Source organism: Arachis stenosperma, chromosome 9 (genome assembly GCF_014773155.1).
Source record: "Arachis stenosperma cultivar V10309 chromosome 9, arast.V10309.gnm1.PFL2, whole genome shotgun sequence".
In the NCBI taxonomy this organism is placed as follows: Eukaryota; Viridiplantae; Streptophyta; class Magnoliopsida; order Fabales; family Fabaceae; genus Arachis; species Arachis stenosperma.
Genome location: NC_080385.1, coordinates 86,097,671 through 86,115,487, shown reverse-complemented (window position 1 = coordinate 86,115,487; position 17,817 = coordinate 86,097,671). Strand labels below are relative to the sequence as shown.

The window sequence follows — 17,817 nt, the reverse complement described above, 5'->3', positions numbered from 1 at the left end:
AAACAAGATATGGGATCCGGGAATACATGAGGATCACCTTTGGGAGCTCATAGCTTGTGCGGAACTCCATCAAGGCTTGAAGATATTAAATTTAAAGAATGGAGCCTATTGGAGAACCAAGCATTAGTGGGAGTTCCAAGATGAGTTCAAGCACAAGCCACCTTAATGAGGAGCTCCCCATAAGTCCAACTTAAGGACAATAAACAAAAGTGCTAGGTTTGATTTCATGTTTTGTTTTGGTTGTTGAGTTTAATTAGTATTTTAGTATGTTAAATAAAGTTTTAGGGTGTTTTGGTAGCTGTTTGGAAGTTTGGAATGCTTGGTTTGGTGCAAGAACTTGGAAAAATTTTAAAAAATAGAGCACCAACCCACACGTACGCGTGCTTTACAATTTTTGGCCACTCCACGCGGACGCGTACATTGTGCGTATGCGTGGATGCAAAAATTCCATCCCCAGCCAAAAACCCGAGAGGTACGCCTGCATTGTGCGAACATTGAGCCCCAGGCCCAACACCACCCACGCGTGCGCGCACCTGGTGCGTACGCATACATAAAGCTAATTGCGCAATGCATGCATACGCACGCTGTGCGTGCGCGCGTCGTTTGTGCCACCTGCACTCCTGGTACATTTTCCAGAGAGTTGTGCTACTTTTGGGCCAACCCCATGCCCTATGCCTGACACGACTTACATGCACCTGGCACGTACGCATCCTTCGGCTAATCTGTGCATCAACGCGTGAGCGTGCATGATGCGTCCGCGTTGGTAAAAAAAGAGTTTTTTTCCTCTTCCATTTTCTTTTGTTTATCGCATTTGTATACTTTTATTCTTTGCATTTTAATTTTGTTTTTATAGACTTTTTTTCATTTTATTTTCTATGTTTCTCATTGTAATAATGGTGTTGAATTCTTATACTCAATTGTTGAGAATTCCTTGCATTATTTTTGTGCCCCTTGACTTGTTTGATATTGTTGATATGCCTTGGCTCATATTGTTTTCTTACTCACATGTTGTAGCTACCATGTAGTAGAGAACCATACTCTTACTTGGCATTAGCCCCCACCTATGTTCTATTTGCTTTGATATCTTTGTTATAAGCTTAATTTCTTTCTTTTTCTCTCCTTTTAGGTTGGCCACCAAGAAGGAAGAAAGGAAAAGCTTCTAAATGGGGCAACAAACAAGTCATCCACACAACATTTTGAAGGAGATCATCAATTGTAGTAACCTGTCCACCTCGCTCTTCTTTGCATGCACCGAGGACGGTGTAATCTTCAAGTGTGGGGAGGTCATCCGACCGATCTCCATGGGTAACAATTTCCCTTTTCAACACCAATGTTAGTTAGTTGTTGCATTGCATGATAGGTTGCATGTTAGTTAGAATTTTTCTTATTAGGACTACTTGGTTAGGGTGATGATTTCTTTTCCAGGAAACTGTTTTAGGGCGCCCTACCAATTTGAAAGAAAAATTTTTGTTGAACTTGCTTGAAGAATGTAATTCGGAACATGGATTTTGAGCTAAGAGCACAAGCTTGTGAGATTTGAGCCTAATGATGTGGTTACATCTTATAACCACTTATTTTCCTTTCTTGTGTGCATTATTCTCTTTCTATGATTGTAATCTTTGATTTGTTTGATTCTCTATTTCCATTATTTTGTGTATTCATGCATTTATATGATTGAGGCCATCATTTCTTTTAGCTCACTTACCCAAATAGCCTTACCTCTTATTCTCCATTGTTAGCCAATTTTGAGCCTACGCTTAACCCAATTGTTCCTTATTTTAGCACATTACAAGTGGTGCGCGAAATTGTGATCACTACAACTTCACACAACTAACCAGCAAGTGCACTGGGTCGTCCAAGTAATACCTTACGTGAATAAGGGTCGATCCCACGGAGATTGTTAGCATTGAAGCAAGCTATGGTCATCTTGTAAATCTTAGTCAGGCAAACTCAAATGTATATGATCATGAACGAAAATAACATAGAAGATAAGGATAGTGATACTTATGTATATCATTGGTGTAAGAGCTTCAGACAAGTGTATGAAGATGCCTTCCCTTCCGTCTCTCTGCTTTCCTACTGCCTTCATCCAATCCTTCTTACTCCTTTCCATGGCAAGCTCGTGTAGGGTTTCACTGTTGTAAGCAGCTACCTCCCATCCGCGCAGTGAAAGCTAATGCACGCACTCTGTCACAGTACTGCCAATCACCGGTTTGGTTCCCTCCCCTACCGGAATAGAATCACTCTTTTGCGTCTGTCACTAACGCCCAGTAGGTTACAGGTTTGAAGCACGTCACAGTCATTCAGTCATTGAATCCTACTCAGAATACCACAGACAAGGTTAGACCTTCCGGATTCTCTTGAATGCCGCCATCAGTTCTTGCCTATACCACGAAGACTCTGATCTCACGGAATGGTTGGCTCGTTTGTCAGGCGAGCACTCGGTTGTCAGGCGATCAACCATGCATCGTGCAATCAGGAATCCAAGAGATATTCACTAAGCCTCAGATGCTTGTAGAACAAGAATGGTTGTCAGTCACCTTGTTCATGGGTGAGAATGGTGATGGGCGTCAATCATCAGCTTCATCATGTTGAAGAACAAGTGATATCTTGGTAAAAGAACAAGCGGAATTGAATGGAAGAACAATAGTAATTGCATTAATACTCGAGGTACAGCAGAGCTCCACACCTTAATCTATGGTGTGTAGAAACTCCACCGTTGAAAATACATAAGAACAAGGTCTAGGCATGGCCGAATGGCCAGCCTCCCAAAGAGGGTTCAATCATAAAAACATGATCAAAAGGCTCTCCCTAATACAATAGTAAAAGGTCCTACTTATAGAAAACTAGTACATAGATGAGTAAATGACATAAAAATCCACTTCCGGGCCCACTTGGTGTGTGCTTGGGCTGAGCAATGAAGCAATTTCGTGTAGAGACTCTCCTTGAGTTAAACGCCAGCTTTAGTGCCAGTTTGGGCGTTTAACTCCCAATTAGGTGCCAGTTCCGGCGTTTAACGCTGGAATTTCTTGAGGTGACTTTGAACGCCGGTTTGGGCCATCAAATCTTGGGCAAAGTATGGACTATTATATATTGCTGGAAAGCCCAGGATGTCTACTTTCCAACGCCGTTGAGAGCGCGCCAATTGGGCTTCTGTAGCTCCAGAAAATCCACTTCGAGTGCAGAGAGGTCAGAATCCAACAGCATCTGCAGTCCTTTTGAGTCTCTGGATCAGATTTTTGCTCAGGTCCCTCAATTTCAGCCAGAAAATACCTGAAATCACAGAAAAACACACAAACTCATAGTAAAGTCCAGAAAAGTGAATTTTAACTAAAAACTAATAAAAATATAATAAAAACTAACTAGATCATACTAAAAATCTACTAAAAACAATGCCAAAAAGCATACAAATTATCCGCTCATCACAACACCAAACTTAAATTGTTGCTTGTCCCCAAGCAACTGAAGATCAAATAAGATAAAAAGAAGAGAATATGCAATGAACTCCAAAAACATCTATGAAGATCAGTATTAATTAGATGAGCGGGGCTTTTATCTTTTTGCCTCTGAATAGTTTTGGCATCTCACTCTATCCCTTGTAATTCAGAATGATTGGCTTCCTTAGGAACTTAGAATCCAGATAGTGTTATTGATTCTCCTAGTTAAGTATGATGATTCTTGAACACAGCTACGTATTGAGTCTTGGCTGTGGCCCAAAGCACTCTGTCTTCCAGTATTACCACCGGATACATACATGCCACAGACACATAATTGGGTGAACCTTTTCAGATTGTGACTCATCTTTGCTAAAGTCCCCAATTAGAGGTGTCCAGGGTTCTTAAGCACACTCTTATTTGCCTTGGATCACAACTCTTATTCTTTCTTTTTCTTTCTTCTTTTTTTTTTTCGTTTTTTTTTTCTTTTCGGTCTTTTTTTTTTCTGCTTTTTCTTGCTTCAAGAATCATTTTTAATGATTTTTCAGATCCTCAGTAACATGTCTCCTTTTTCATCATTCTTTCAAGAGCCAACATTCATGAACCACAAGTTCAAAAGACATATGCACTGTTCAAGCATACATTCAGAGAACAAAAGTGTTGCCACCACATCAAATAATTAAACTATTATAAAATTCAGAATTCATGCAATTCTTTCCTTTTCAATTAAGCACGTTTTTATTAAGAGAGGTGATGGATTCATAGGACATTCATAACTTTAAGGCATAGACACAAAGACACTAATGATCACAAGACACAAACATGGATAAACATAAGGCATAAAAATCGAAAAACAGAAGAATAAAGAACAAGGAAATCAAGGAACGGGTCCACCTTAGTGATGGCGGCTCTTTCTTGCTCTTGAAGATCCTATGGAGTGCTTGAGCTCCTCAATGTCTCTTCCTTGTCTTTGTTGCTCCTCCTTCATGATTCTTTGGTCTTCTCTAATTTCATGGAGGAGAATGGAGTGTTCTTGATGCTCCACCCATAGTTGTCCCATGTTGGAACTCAATTCTCCTAGGGAGGTGTTTAATTGCTCCCAATAATTTTGTGGAGGAAAGTGCATCCCTTGAGGAATCTCAGGGATCTCATGGTGAGAGGGGTCTCTTGTGTACTCCATCCTTTTCTTGGTGATGGGCTTGTCCTCATCAATGGGGGTATCTCCCTCTATGTCAACTCCAACTGAATAACAGAGGTGACAGATGAGATGAGGAAAGGCTAACCTTGCCAAGGTGGAGGTCTTGTCCGCCACCTTATAGAGTTCTTGGGCTATAACCTCATGAACCTCTATTTCTTCTCCAATCATGATGCTATGAATCATGATGGCCCGGTCTATGGTAACTTCGGACCGGTTACTAGTGGGAATGATTGAGCGTTGTATGAACTCTAACCATCCTCTAGCCACGGGCTTGAGGTCATGCCTTCTCAATTGAACCGGCTTTCCTCTTGAATCTTGCTTCCATTGTGCGCCCTCTTCACATATGGTTGTGAGGACTTGGTCCAACCTTTGATCAAAGTTGACCCTTCTAGTGTAAGGATGCTCATCTCCTTGCATCATAGGCAAGTTGAGCGCCACCCTCACACTCTCCGGACTAAAATCCAAGTATTTCCCCCGAACCATAGTGAGATAATTCTTTGGATTCGGGTTCACACTTTGGTCATGGTTCTTGGTGATCCATGCATTGGCATAGAACTCTTGAACCATCAAGATTCCGACTTGTTGAATGGGGTTGGTGAGTACTTCCCAACCTCTTCTTCGGATCTCATGGCGGATCTCCGGATATTCACCCTTTTTGAGTGAAAAGGGGACCTCGGGGATCACCTTCTTCAAGGCCACAACTTCATAGAAGTGGACTTGATGCACCCTTGAGAGGAATCTATCCATCTCCCATGACTCGGAGGTGGAAGCTTTTGCCTTCCCTTTCCTCTTTCTAGAGGTTTCTCCGGCCTTGGATGCCATAAACGGTTATGAAAAAGCAACGCTTTTACCACACCAAACTTAGAATGTTTGCTCGTCCTCGAGCAAAAGAAGAAAGAATAGAGTAGAAGAAGAAGAAATGAGGAAGAGGGGGAAGGTTTGTGTGTTCGGCCAATAAGGGAAAGAAAGGGTGTTTAGGTTGTGTGAAAATGAAGGGTTGAAGAAGGGTATATATAGGAGAGAGGGGTGTAATGGTTCGGCCATGGAGGGTGGGTTTGGGAGGGAAAGTGGTTTGAATTTGAAGGGTGAGGTTGGTGGGGATTTATGAAGGATGGATGTGAGTGGTGAAGAGAAAGATGGGATTTGATAGGTGAAGGGTTTTTGGGGAAGAGGTATTGAGGTGATTGGTGAGTGGGGAAAGAAGAGAGAGAGTGATGGTGGGGTCCTGTGGGGTCCACAGATCCTGTGGTGTCAAGGAAAAGTCATCCCTGCACCAAATGTTGCTCAAATCACGTTTTGAGCTATTTCTGGCGTTAAACGCCGGGCTGGTGCCCATTCCTGGCGTTTAACGCCAGGTTGTTGCCCTTTACTGGCGTTTAACGCCAGTCTGGTGCCCCTTTCTGGCGTTAAACGCCCAGAATGGTGCCAGACTGGGCATTAAACGCCCAACAGCTAGCATTACTGGCGTTTGAACGCCAGCTTCTTCTCCTCCAGGGTGTGCTGTTTTTCTTCCTGTTTTTCATTCTGTTTTTGCTTTTTTCATTGTTTTTGTGACTTCTTATGATCATCAACCTACAAAAAAGATAAAATAACAAAAGGAAATAGTTAACTATAAAACATTGGGTTGCCTCCCAACAAGCGCTTCTTTAATGTCATTAGCTTGACAGAGGACTCTCATGGAGCCTCAGAAATGCTCAGAACCGTGTTGGAACCTCCCAACACCAAACTTAGAGTTTGAATGTGGGGGTTCAACACCAAACTTAGAGTTTGGTTGTGGCCTCCCAACACCAAACTTAGAGTTTGACTGTGGGGGCTCTGCTTGGCTCTGTTTTGAGAGAAGCTCTTCATGCTTCCTCTCCATGATGATAGAGGGATGTCCTTGGGCCTTAAACACCAAGGATTCTTCATTCACTTGAATGATCAACTCTCCTCTATCAACATCAATCACAGCTTTTGCTGTGGCTAGGAAGGGTCTGCCAAGGATGATGGATTCATCCATGCACTTCCCAGTCTCTAGGACTATGAAATCAGTAGGAATGTAATGGTCTTCAATCTTCACCAAAACATTCTCTACAAGTCCATGAGCTTGTTTTCTCGAATTGTCTGCCATCTCTAATGAGATTCTTGCAGCTTGCACCTCAAGGATCCCTAATTTCTCCATTACAGAGAGGGGCATGAGGTTTACACTTGACCCTAAGTCACACAAGGCCTTCTTGAAGGTCATGGTGCCTATGGTACAAGGAATAGAAAACTTCCCAGGATCCTGCCTCTTTTGAGGCAGTTTCTGCCTAGACAAGTCATCCAGTTCTTTGGTGAGCAAGGGAGGTTCATCCTCCCAAGTCTCATTTCCAAATAACTTGTCATTCAGTTTCATGATTGCTCCAAGGTATTTAGCAACTTGCTCTTCAGTGACATACTCATCCTCTTCAGAGGAAGAATACTCATCAGAGCTCATGAATGGCAGAAGTAAGTCCAATGGAATCTCTATGGTCTCATTTTGAGCCTCAGATTCCCATTGGAACTCAGAGGAGATTGGTACACGCCCACTGAGGTCTTCCTCAGTGGCGTCCTCCTCTTCTCTTTCCTCTCCATATTCGGCCATATCTATGGCTTTGCACTCTCCTTTTGGATTTTCTTCTGTATTACTTGGGAGAGTGCTAGGAGGGAGTTCAGTGACTTTCTTGCTCAGCTGACCCACTTGTCCTTCCCAATTTCTGATGGAGGACCTTGTTTCATTCATGAAACTTTGAGTGGTCTTTATTAGATCAGAGGCCATTGTTGCTAAGTCAGAAGTATTCTGCTTAGAACTCTCTGTCTGCTGCTGAGAAGATGATGGAAAAGGCTTGCCATTGCTAAACCTGTTTCTTCCACCATTATTGTTATTGAGACCTTGTTGAGGTCTCTCTTGATTCTTCCATGAGAAATTGGGGTGATTTCTCCATGAAGAATTGTAGGTGTTTCCATAGGGTTCTCCTAGGTAATTCACCTCTTCCATAGAAGGGTTCTCAGGATCATAGGCTTCTTCCTCAGATGAAGCTTCCTTAGTACTGCTTGGTGCATTTTGCATTCCAGACAGACTTTGAGAAATCAAATTGACTTGTTGAGTCAATATCTTGTTCTGAGCCAATATGGCATTCAGAGTATCAATCTCAAGAACTCCTTTCTTCTGACTAGTCCCATTGTTCACAGGATCCCTTTCAGAAGTGTACATGAATTGGTTATTTGCAACCATTTCAATCAATTCTTGAGCTTCTGCAGGCGTCTTCTTTAGATGAAGAGATCCTCCAGCAGAGCTATCCAAAGACATCTTGGATAGTTCAGAGAGACCATCATAGAAAATACCTATGATGCTCCATTCAGAAAGCATGTCTGAAGGACATCTTCTGATTAATTGTTTGTATCTTTCCCAAGCTTCATAGAGGGATTCTCCATCCTTCTGTCTGAAGGTCTGGACTTCCACTCTAAGCTTACTCCATCTTTGTGGTGGAAAGAACTTTGCCAAGAAGGCATTGACTAGCTTTTCCCAAGAGTCCAGGCTTTCTTTAGGTTGAGAATCCAACCATATTCTAGCTCTGTCTCTTACAGCAAAAGGGAATAGCATCAGTCTGTAGACCTCAGGGTTAACCCCATTAGTCTTGACTGTGTCACAGATTTGCAAGAATTCAGCTAAGAACTGATGAGGATCTTCCATTGGAAGTCCATGGAACTTGCAATTCTGTTGCATTAGAGAAACTAATTGAGGCTTAAGCTCAAAGGTGTTTGCTCCAATGGCAGGGATAGAGATGCTTCTCCCATAGAAATCAGGAGTAGGTGCAGTGAAGTCACCCAGCACCTTCCTTGCATTGTTGGCATTGTTGTTGTTTTCGGCTGCCATGGGTTCTTCTTCCTTGAAGAATTCGGTCAGGTCCTCTAAAGAGAGTTGTGCTTTGGCTTCTCTTAGCTTTCTCTTCAAGGTCCTTTCAGGTTCAGGGTCAGCTTCAACAAGAATGCCTTTGTCTTTGTTCCTGCTCATATGAAAGAGAAGAAAACAAGAAAATATGGAATCCTCTATGTCACAGTATAGAGATTCCTTGAGGTGTCAGAGGAAAAGAAAAGTAGAAGACAGAAGTAGAAAATTCGAACTTATCAAAGAAGATGGAGTTCGAATTTTGCATTAAAGAATAGTGTTAGTCCATGAATAGAAGGATGTGAGAAGAAGGGAAGTAATTTTCGAAAATTTAAGTAAAAGATTTTGAAAACATTTTGAAAAACACTTAATTGATTTTCGAAAATAAGAGTGGAAAAGAAATCAAGTGATTTTTGAAAAAGATTTTGAAATTAGAAATTAAAAAGATTTGATTGAAAACTTATTTAAAAAAAAAAGATGTGATTGAAAAATTATGGTTTTAAAAAGATATGATTGAAAAGATATGATTTGAAAACAATTTTAAAAGATATGATTTGAAAACAATTTGAAAAGATATGATTTGAAAATTAATGACTTGCCTAACAAGAAAAGATATGATTCAAACATAAAACCTTTCTTAATAGAAAAGGCAAAAAATGTTCAATCAAATCATTAATTGTTAGTAAGTATCTTTGAAAAAGGAAAGAAATTGATTTTGAAAACATTTGATTGAAAAGATATGATTTGAAAGAGATTTGGTTTTGAAAAACTTTGAAAACTTGAAAAAAAAATTGATTTGAAAACAAAATCTTCCCCCTAGCACCATCCTGGCGTTAAACGCCCAGAATGGTATACATTCTGGCGTTTAACGCCCAAAATGCTACCTCTTTGGGCGTTAAACGCCCAACCAGGTACCCTGGCTGGCGTTTAAACGCCAGTCTGCCTTCTTCACTGGGCATTTTTGAATGCTCAGCTTTTTCTGTATAATTCCTCTGCAGTATGTTCTGAATCTTCAATTCTTTGTATCATTGACTTGAAAAGACACAAATTAAAAATATTTTTGGATTTTTAATAATCAAATGCAACAAGAATCAATTAACAATGCATGCAAGACACCAATCTTAGCAGTTTGTGTGCTACTGACACTATATGAGACACATGAACACTCAAGTCAATAGAATTTAAAGATCAAACAAGAATATATGCATGGATTCGAAAAATATAACAAAAACATGCATTTGACACCAAACTTAAGATGAGACTCTAGACTCAAACAAGAAATATTTTTGGATTTTATGGTTTTGCAAATTTTTTTTTTGTATTTTTCGAAAATTAAGTGGGAAAAGGTATCAAAATTCTTAATGAGAATTCCAGGAATCAGTGCAATGCTAGTCTAAGACTCCGGTCCAGGAATTAGACATGGCTTCACAGCCAGCCAAGCTTTCAAAGAAAGCTTCGGTCCAAAACACTAGACATGACCAAAGGTCAGCCAAGCCTTAGCAGATCACTGTTCCAAAAGCAAGATTGATTAAAATCAACAAGCTCTTGTGGTGATAAGTTGAAACCTCGGTCCAATCAGATTAGACATGGCTTCTCAGCCAGCCAGATTTCAACAAATCATCATGAAACTCTAGAATTCATCTTCAAGAATTTCGAAAAAAATACCTAATCTAAGCAACAAGATGAACCGTCAGTTGTCCAAACTAGAACAATCCCAGGCATTGTTACCAAAAGCTTCCTCAAAACTTGAACAATCCCCGGCAACGGCGCCAAAAACTTGGTGCGCGAAATTGTGATCACTACAACTTCACACAACTAACCAGCAAGTGCACTGGGTCGTCCAAGTAATACCTTACGTGAATAAGGGTCGATCCCACGGAGATTGTTAGCATTGAAGCAAGCTATGGTCATCTTGTAAATCTTAGTCAGGCAAACTCAAATGTATATGATGATGAACGAAAATAACATAGAAGATAAGGATAGTGATACTTATGTATATCATTGGTGTAAGAGCTTCAGACAAGTGTATGAAGATGCCTTCCCTTCCGTCTCTCTGCTTTCCTACTGCCTTCATCCAATCCTTCTTACTCCTTTCCATGGCAAGCTCGTGTAGGGTTTCACTGTTGTCAGCAGCTACCTCCCATCCGCGCAGTGAAAGCTAATGCACGCACTCTGTCACAGTACTGCCAATCACCGGTTTGGTTCCCTCCCCTACCGGAATAGAATCACTCTTTTGCGTCTGTCACTAACGCCCAGTAGGTTACAGGTTTGAAGCACGTCACAGTCATTCAGTCATTGAATCCTACTCAGAATACCACAGACAAGGTTAGACCTTCCGGATTCTCTTGAATGCCGCCATCAGTTCTTGCCTATACCACGAAGACTCTGATCTCACGGAATGGTTGGCTCATTTGTCAGGCGAGCACTCGGTTGTCAGGCGATCAACCATGCATCGTGCAATCAGGAATCAAAGAGATATTCACTAAGCCTCAGATGCTTGTAGAACAAGAATGGTTGTCAGTCACCTTGTTCATGGGTGAGAATGGTGATGGGCGTCAATCATCACCTTCATCATGTTGAAGAACAAGTGATATCTTGGTAAAAGAACAAGCGGAATTGAATGGAAGAACAATAGTAATTGCATTAATACTCGAGGTACAGCAGAGCTCCACACCTTAATCTATGGTGTGTAGAAACTCCACCGTTGAAAATACATAAGAACAAGGTCTAGGCATGGCCGAATGGCCAGCCTCCCAAAGAGGGTTCAATCATAAAAACATGATCAAAAGGCTCTCCCTAATACAATAGTAAAAGGTCCTACTTATAGAAAACTAGTACATAGATGAGTAAATGACATAAAAATCCACTTCCGGGCCCACTTGGTGTGTGCTTGGGCTGAGCAATGAAGCAATTTCGTGTAGAGACTCTCCTTGGAGTTAAACGCCAGCTTTAGTGCCAGTTTGGGCGTTTAACTCCCAATTAGGTGCCAGTTCCGGCGTTTAACGCTGGAATTTCTTGAGGTGACTTTGAACGCCGGTTTGGGCCATCAAATCTTGGGCAAAGTATGGACTATTATATATTGCTGGAAAGCCCAGGATGTCTACTTTCCAACGCCGTTGAGAGCGCGCCAATTGGGCTTCTGTAGCTCCAGAAAATCCACTTCGAGTGCAGGGAGGTCAGAATCCAACAGCATCTGCAGTCCTTTTGAGTCTCTGGATCAGATTTTTGCTCAGGTCCCTCAATTTCAGCCAGAAAATACCTGAAATCACAGAAAAACACACAAACTCATAGTAAAGTCCAGAAAAGTGAATTTTAACTAAAAACTAATAAAAATATAATAAAAACTAACTAGATCATACTAAAAATCTACTAAAAACAATGCCAAAAAGCATACAAATTATCCGCTCATCAACAAGCCTAAAGTGAAAAATAATAAAAGTCTCTTGTTTAGATCTTTGATTAGCTTAGGCTAGTGAGAGTGTTTATTATTCAAGTTTGGGGAGATTTGGGAACATTGGTTGGGATAAAAGGGTGTTTTGTATTTCTATATTTGGGAATTGGGTGCATACTCATATATTGATTAAATGTATAGACCTTATGCATTGATGTTCTTGTATATAGTTTGAAAGAAAGAAAAATGAGAAAAACAAAGGAAAAAGAAATAAAAGCAAAAAAGAAAAGAAAAAAAAAAGAAAAAAAATAGAAAAAGAAAGAAAAAGAAAAGCAATAAAAAGGGGACAAAATGCCCCAAAATAAAGTTCAATAAAAGTCAATGCATAAGTGTTGTGAAATGAAAAATAAAATGCATGAGTATGTGAAAAAGTGAAGAATGGGTAGTTAGGTTAGCATTTAAATTGTATAGGTTTCCATAGGTTAGGTGGGAAAGCTTAAGTCAATCAAAGATTCAAATTCTAGTCCACTTAACCATATACAACCCTACCTTGACCCTAGCCCCATTATAACCTACGAAAAGACCTCATGATGAATGTATGCATGCATTGAATAATTGTTGATTGTTAGATGAAAAACAAATCTTGGAAAGCATGATTAGGGGAGAATTGAGAGAATCGACCCTATACACTTGAGCGACTAGAGTGCAAATACTTCCGGTGAGGGTTCGATGCTCAATTCCTTGATTCCCAACTTTCATGAGCATTCTTCTTGCAAGTCTACTTGAACTTCATTTTATACTTGAATTGGTAGGATTCATGAGTCGTCATATGACCTTAGCCCTACCCGTTTATACATGCTCTTGGAGGATTGATTTATTTTTAACCAAGTAGGTAGAATCATTTTGCATTTAGTTGCATTCATTTAGATAGGATGCATATAGATAGATTGCATTGAATAAATGTCATACCCCTTGTTCCATTCTTGGTTTAGCATGAGGACATGCTAAGGTTTAAGTATGGGGAGGTTGATAAACCCCATTTTTAGGGTTTATCTTGTGTTGAATTTAGAGTATTTTGTCAACCTTTGCTCACATTTATTCAATAAATTAGCATGGTTTTTGTTATTCTCCTTTACTTGTGCTTAAGAGTGAAAACATGCTTTTTAGGTCTTAAAATAGCTAAATTTAATTTACCTTGATTCCATTAGATTCCTTGATGTGCTTGCTAAGTGATTTCAGGTTTAGGAGGCAAAATTGGAATTGAGGGAATGAAGAAAAAGCTGTCAAGCCCGACCTTATCGCACTTAATCGACCATAACATGAGCTACAGAAGTTCAAATGATGCGGTTCTAGTTGCGTTGGAAAGCTAATATCCGGGGCTTCGAAATGATATACATTTGCCATAGTTGCATCGCGTTTAGCGGCACGCACATGCACTGTACCTGTATGTGCCGATGGGTGCAAGTGATTCACTTAATGCAACACATGGCCAGCGATTTTAGGAGAATTTTGGGTCCAATCCAACTCATTTCTGATGCTATTTAAGCCAAGGATTGAAGGGGAATCAAGATACTTTTGATCATTAGTCATAGTTTAGTTTTAGAAGTAGTTAAAGTTAGTTTTCTAGAGAGAGAAGATCTCTCTTCTCTCAAGAATTAGGATTAGGTTTAGATTTAGATCTACTACTTCTTGTTCTCTCTTAATTTTCCTCTTTCATCCTCAATTGTTCTATTGTAGTTCTAGAATTCCTCTTCTCTTGTAATTCCTTTTTATTGTTAGTTGTAGTTTATGAATTCTTTTGTAGATATACATTTCTTTTGTAGATATACATTTCTTCTTCAATGCAATTGGTAAGTTCTTTGTTGTTTCATAATTGTTTTGAATTCCTATTGTTGATCTCTTGCTTTTGTAGTTGTAGTTCTATTTAATTCTTGCAATTCATGTTGTTTATCTTTTGTGCCTTCCAAGTGTTTACTAAAATGCTTGGTTGGATTTTAGAGTAGAATTTTGTGTTCTTGGCTTGGGAAGGTAACTTAGGAACTCTTGAGTTACTAATATCCAAGTAATTGATGATTGGGAGCCATTGACTCTAGTTCTCACTAATTGAATTAGTGGAGAGTTAGGACTTATAGACTTGGATTGATATAGCTCATTTGACTTTCCTTTACTAGTTAGAGGATGATTTAATGGGATTGATCCTTGCCAATTCTCAAGTTGTGGTTACTGATTAGGATAGAGATCCTTGACCACCAAACCTTGCCAAGACCTTTTTAGCTATTAGTTTACTTTCTTGCCATTTATCTTTCATGTCTCTTATCAAAAACCCCAAACATAACTCAACCAATAACAAGGACACTTTATTGAAATTCCTAGGGAGAACGACCCGAGGTTTAAATACTTTGGTTTATAGTTTTAGGGGTTTATTTTAGTGACAAACAAATTTTTGTATGAAAGGATTATTGTTGGTTTAGAAACTATACTTGCAACGAGAATTCATTTGTAAATTCTAAACCGTCAAAAATCCATTCATCAAGCTCAGACCCTTCTTCCTTCCCTTGTGGCTCCATGCTCTCCTCTTTACCTCATTCTTTAATTGATCTTTAACATTCTTCAAGAGAAGTGTCTTAATCAGATGAGCGTAAGAGGACTAAGCGGTTCACCGCTTCGGCTATGGTTTCTAAAACTTGCCTTTGTGTCCTTCGGAATCCTTCTTGCTCTTGGAAAAAGGCTTGACGGTCTTATGGTTCTTGGGCCAAGGGTGGGAAAGTTTCACATTAGGGTGTAAATTGAGGTTCATTGGTTGGGAAGAAGGTTGTATATGTGGGAGGTGATTCATGTTGGAAGGTATCTTGAGGTGGCATGTAAGGGAGTGTATGGGTGTAGTGGTGTGGTGTTTGAAAATATGGTGATTAAGGGTTGTGTTGAGAGTAGGGGTCATAGGTATATGGTGGTGGAGGTGTATAGTCATAGTGAAATCCACCATATCCTTGGTTTGGATTTGCATATTGGGGAGGGTATGGTTCATTGCAATATGGAGGAGGTTGCTCCTCCCAAAATTGATGCTCCAAACCCATAATGCAATCCACAATTAAAGTTATCAAAACCTACAAAATGATCACAACCAAACTCCAACCCAAGAGGGTGATAACTCATAGAGAAAATGGAAAATAAAAACTAAAGACATCAAGTAATAAAAGAAATAAAATGCTAATTATCAACAAAATCAAACAAACAACCAAAAAGCATGTATTCACACTATGGACATATTTACAACAACCAAAACATAGCACTCATGACGCTAGCTCCCTGGCAACGGCGCCAAAAATTTGATGAGAGAAGATTTATACCAATTCGGAATTAAATAGATTTCCGTTGTAAGTATAGTCCAAACCGGTAATGAATCCTCTCAATCAAATTTAATTCAAAAGGATAGTCACAATCAAACCACAATTAACCGAGAGTATTTCGACTCCCGGGTCGTTCTCCCTAGGAACTAGTGACAACAAGTGCATAATTTTGGTTGTGAAAAAGCAAGAGGGTTTTCAATGATAAAGAAGCAAACAAAATAAAGGAATTAAAGAACAAGACAAAATTGCAATGAATAAACTAATAAAGGAATAAAAGAACTATGTATGTAATATAAACAAGTAAGACTGAAAATTGATGGAAATGTGGTTCAAAACATAAATGAAACCTTGACTTGGGATGAGTTATAGAGTCCCTTCCTTGCCATAACCACAACTATGATAATTATGATGGATTAATCTCACTAAGTCAACCCTTAACATCGAAGGATAAGTTAAGTGAGCATAGTTGTTATCAATCCACAAGTCCTACCTAACTTACTAATTACCTTAGTAAAAAGCTAGCGTTAGTGGAAACAATAACAACTAACAACCCAAGAATTATCACTAAATGTTGGACATTATAACTCTAGTAATCCATAAACTCATTTTTCCCAAGCCAAGGGGTGGAAATTACCCCATAACTAAAATTGGCATTTTATCAAACACATAGAGGGCATAATCATAAAACATTGCAAAATTGGTAAATTAATGAAAGCTAAGAATCATAAATGATCAAAAGCAATAAAAGCAACTCAACAAACATGTAAAATCCATTAAACATCAAATTATACAACTAGAAATCCAAAATTGCAAAGCAAGGTAAATATTGACAAGAGAAATGGAAATATAAGAAAGTGTAGAACAAGTAATGTAATTGAAAGAGACAATTAAAGAAATACTTACAATGTAAATTCCAAAATCCAAAAGCAAGACTTGAAGTATAAAATGCTACAAACCCTAACTAAACCCTAAGAGAGAATTTCCTAATCTACACTACACTACTCCTAATGTGTATTTTATAATCTAAGATGGCTCCCTTCATATGGCATGAAGTTCCCTTCATATTGCACTTGATTTCAGCATCCAAGCCTTCAAAAATTGGGCCAAAGGCCCCCAAAATCGTGCAGCACATGTTTAACTAACAAAATCATGTGCAGGGACCTGTGCAGACACACACATGAACACTTAGCTGAAAATCCTCCTGTGCGTACGCACAAGCACTTGTGCGGACGCACACGTCGATGTGTGTACTTTTCCTTGTTTTCTTCATGTTTTGGCCATCCATTCTTGCCTCTAAGGCCTGAAATCACTCAACAAATATGTCACCGCATCAAATGGAATTAAAATGAAATTAAATTGCTTAATTTAAGCACAAAAACATATGTTTTCACATTTGGGTTCTATTTAGGGATCAAACACAAAAGTATGCTATTTTGGTGCTTAAGTGTAGGTTTATGTGATGAAATCCACTCAAATCAAGCTAAAATATATCAGAAAATATGGACTCATCAGGGCTCTACCTCAATTCATTTTGTAAAGTAATCTACCCCTACAATAAGGAACTTGACTTGTCCTGATCCTTGGGGAAAGGGTCCCAGGAGGTCGAGTCCCCATCTTGCGAATGGCCAAGGTGATGTTATGTTGATGAGCTCCTCTAGTGGGGCGATGTGGAAGTTAGCATATTTTTGGCATGGTGAGCATGTCTTAACAAACTTGGTTGCTTCTTTCTGCAAGGTTGGCCAAAAGAGCTCGTGCTCATGCTCCGAGGTGATTGCCACACATGCCGCTGTGTACTTCTTCCAAAACCTCCTTTGTGTTGGAGGTCGGCACACATTTTAAAAGGGGTGTTGAAATCCCTCTCCTGTATAGGATGTTGTTTATGATGGTGTAGTATTATTGTGCCTCCCGTTTTAGCCTCTTTGTCGCCTTTTTGTCTGTAAGGAGTATCTCTGATTTGAGGTAGTTGATTATGGAGGTCATCTATCCTTGATCCTGAGCTGATATGGATAGGACCTTTTCTTCCTCCAAAATGGATGGGCTCTGCAATATTTCCTGGACAAGGCTTCTATTATTGCCCCCTGGTTTGGTGCTGGCTAATTTTGAAAGTACGTCAGCTTGGGCATTCTGTTTTCGAGGTATATGGCGGACCTCATATTCCCCAAGTTGTCTGATCTGTTCCTTGGTTTTGTCCAGCTACTTTTCATGGTAGGATCTTTAGCTTGGTAGCTCCCACCTATTTGTGAAGTGACTACTTGTGAATCGCTGAAGATGATAAGCTTTTGAACTCTGACTTCCTTATCTAGCCTTAAACCAACTAGTAATGCCTCGTATTCAGCCTGATTGTTCGAAGTAGGGAATTCAAATTTTAAAGAAAGTTCAATTTGAGTTCCCTGATCGCTTTCTATTATCACACCTGTGCCACTCCCAGTTTTGTTTGAAGAGCCGTCTACGTAAAGATTCCATTTTGTAGGAGTTCCCAGGGTGTCAGTGTACTCAGTAATGAAATCGGCTAAATACTAAGACTTGATGGCCGTCTGAGCTTCATATTGAAGATTAAACTC

The 17,817-nt window shown here is 39.6% G+C and overlaps 1 non-coding gene across 1 annotated transcript; it reads left to right on the top strand.

Annotated features, from left to right (window-relative positions):
• The first annotated feature begins 7,993 nt into the window (after positions 1–7,993).
• Positions 7,994–8,101, top strand: LOC130953392 (small nucleolar RNA R71). Its single transcript, XR_009075563.1, has one exon. It is a non-coding gene; the product is annotated as a small nucleolar RNA R71 (small nucleolar RNA).
• The last annotated feature ends 9,716 nt before the right edge of the window (positions 8,102–17,817 follow it).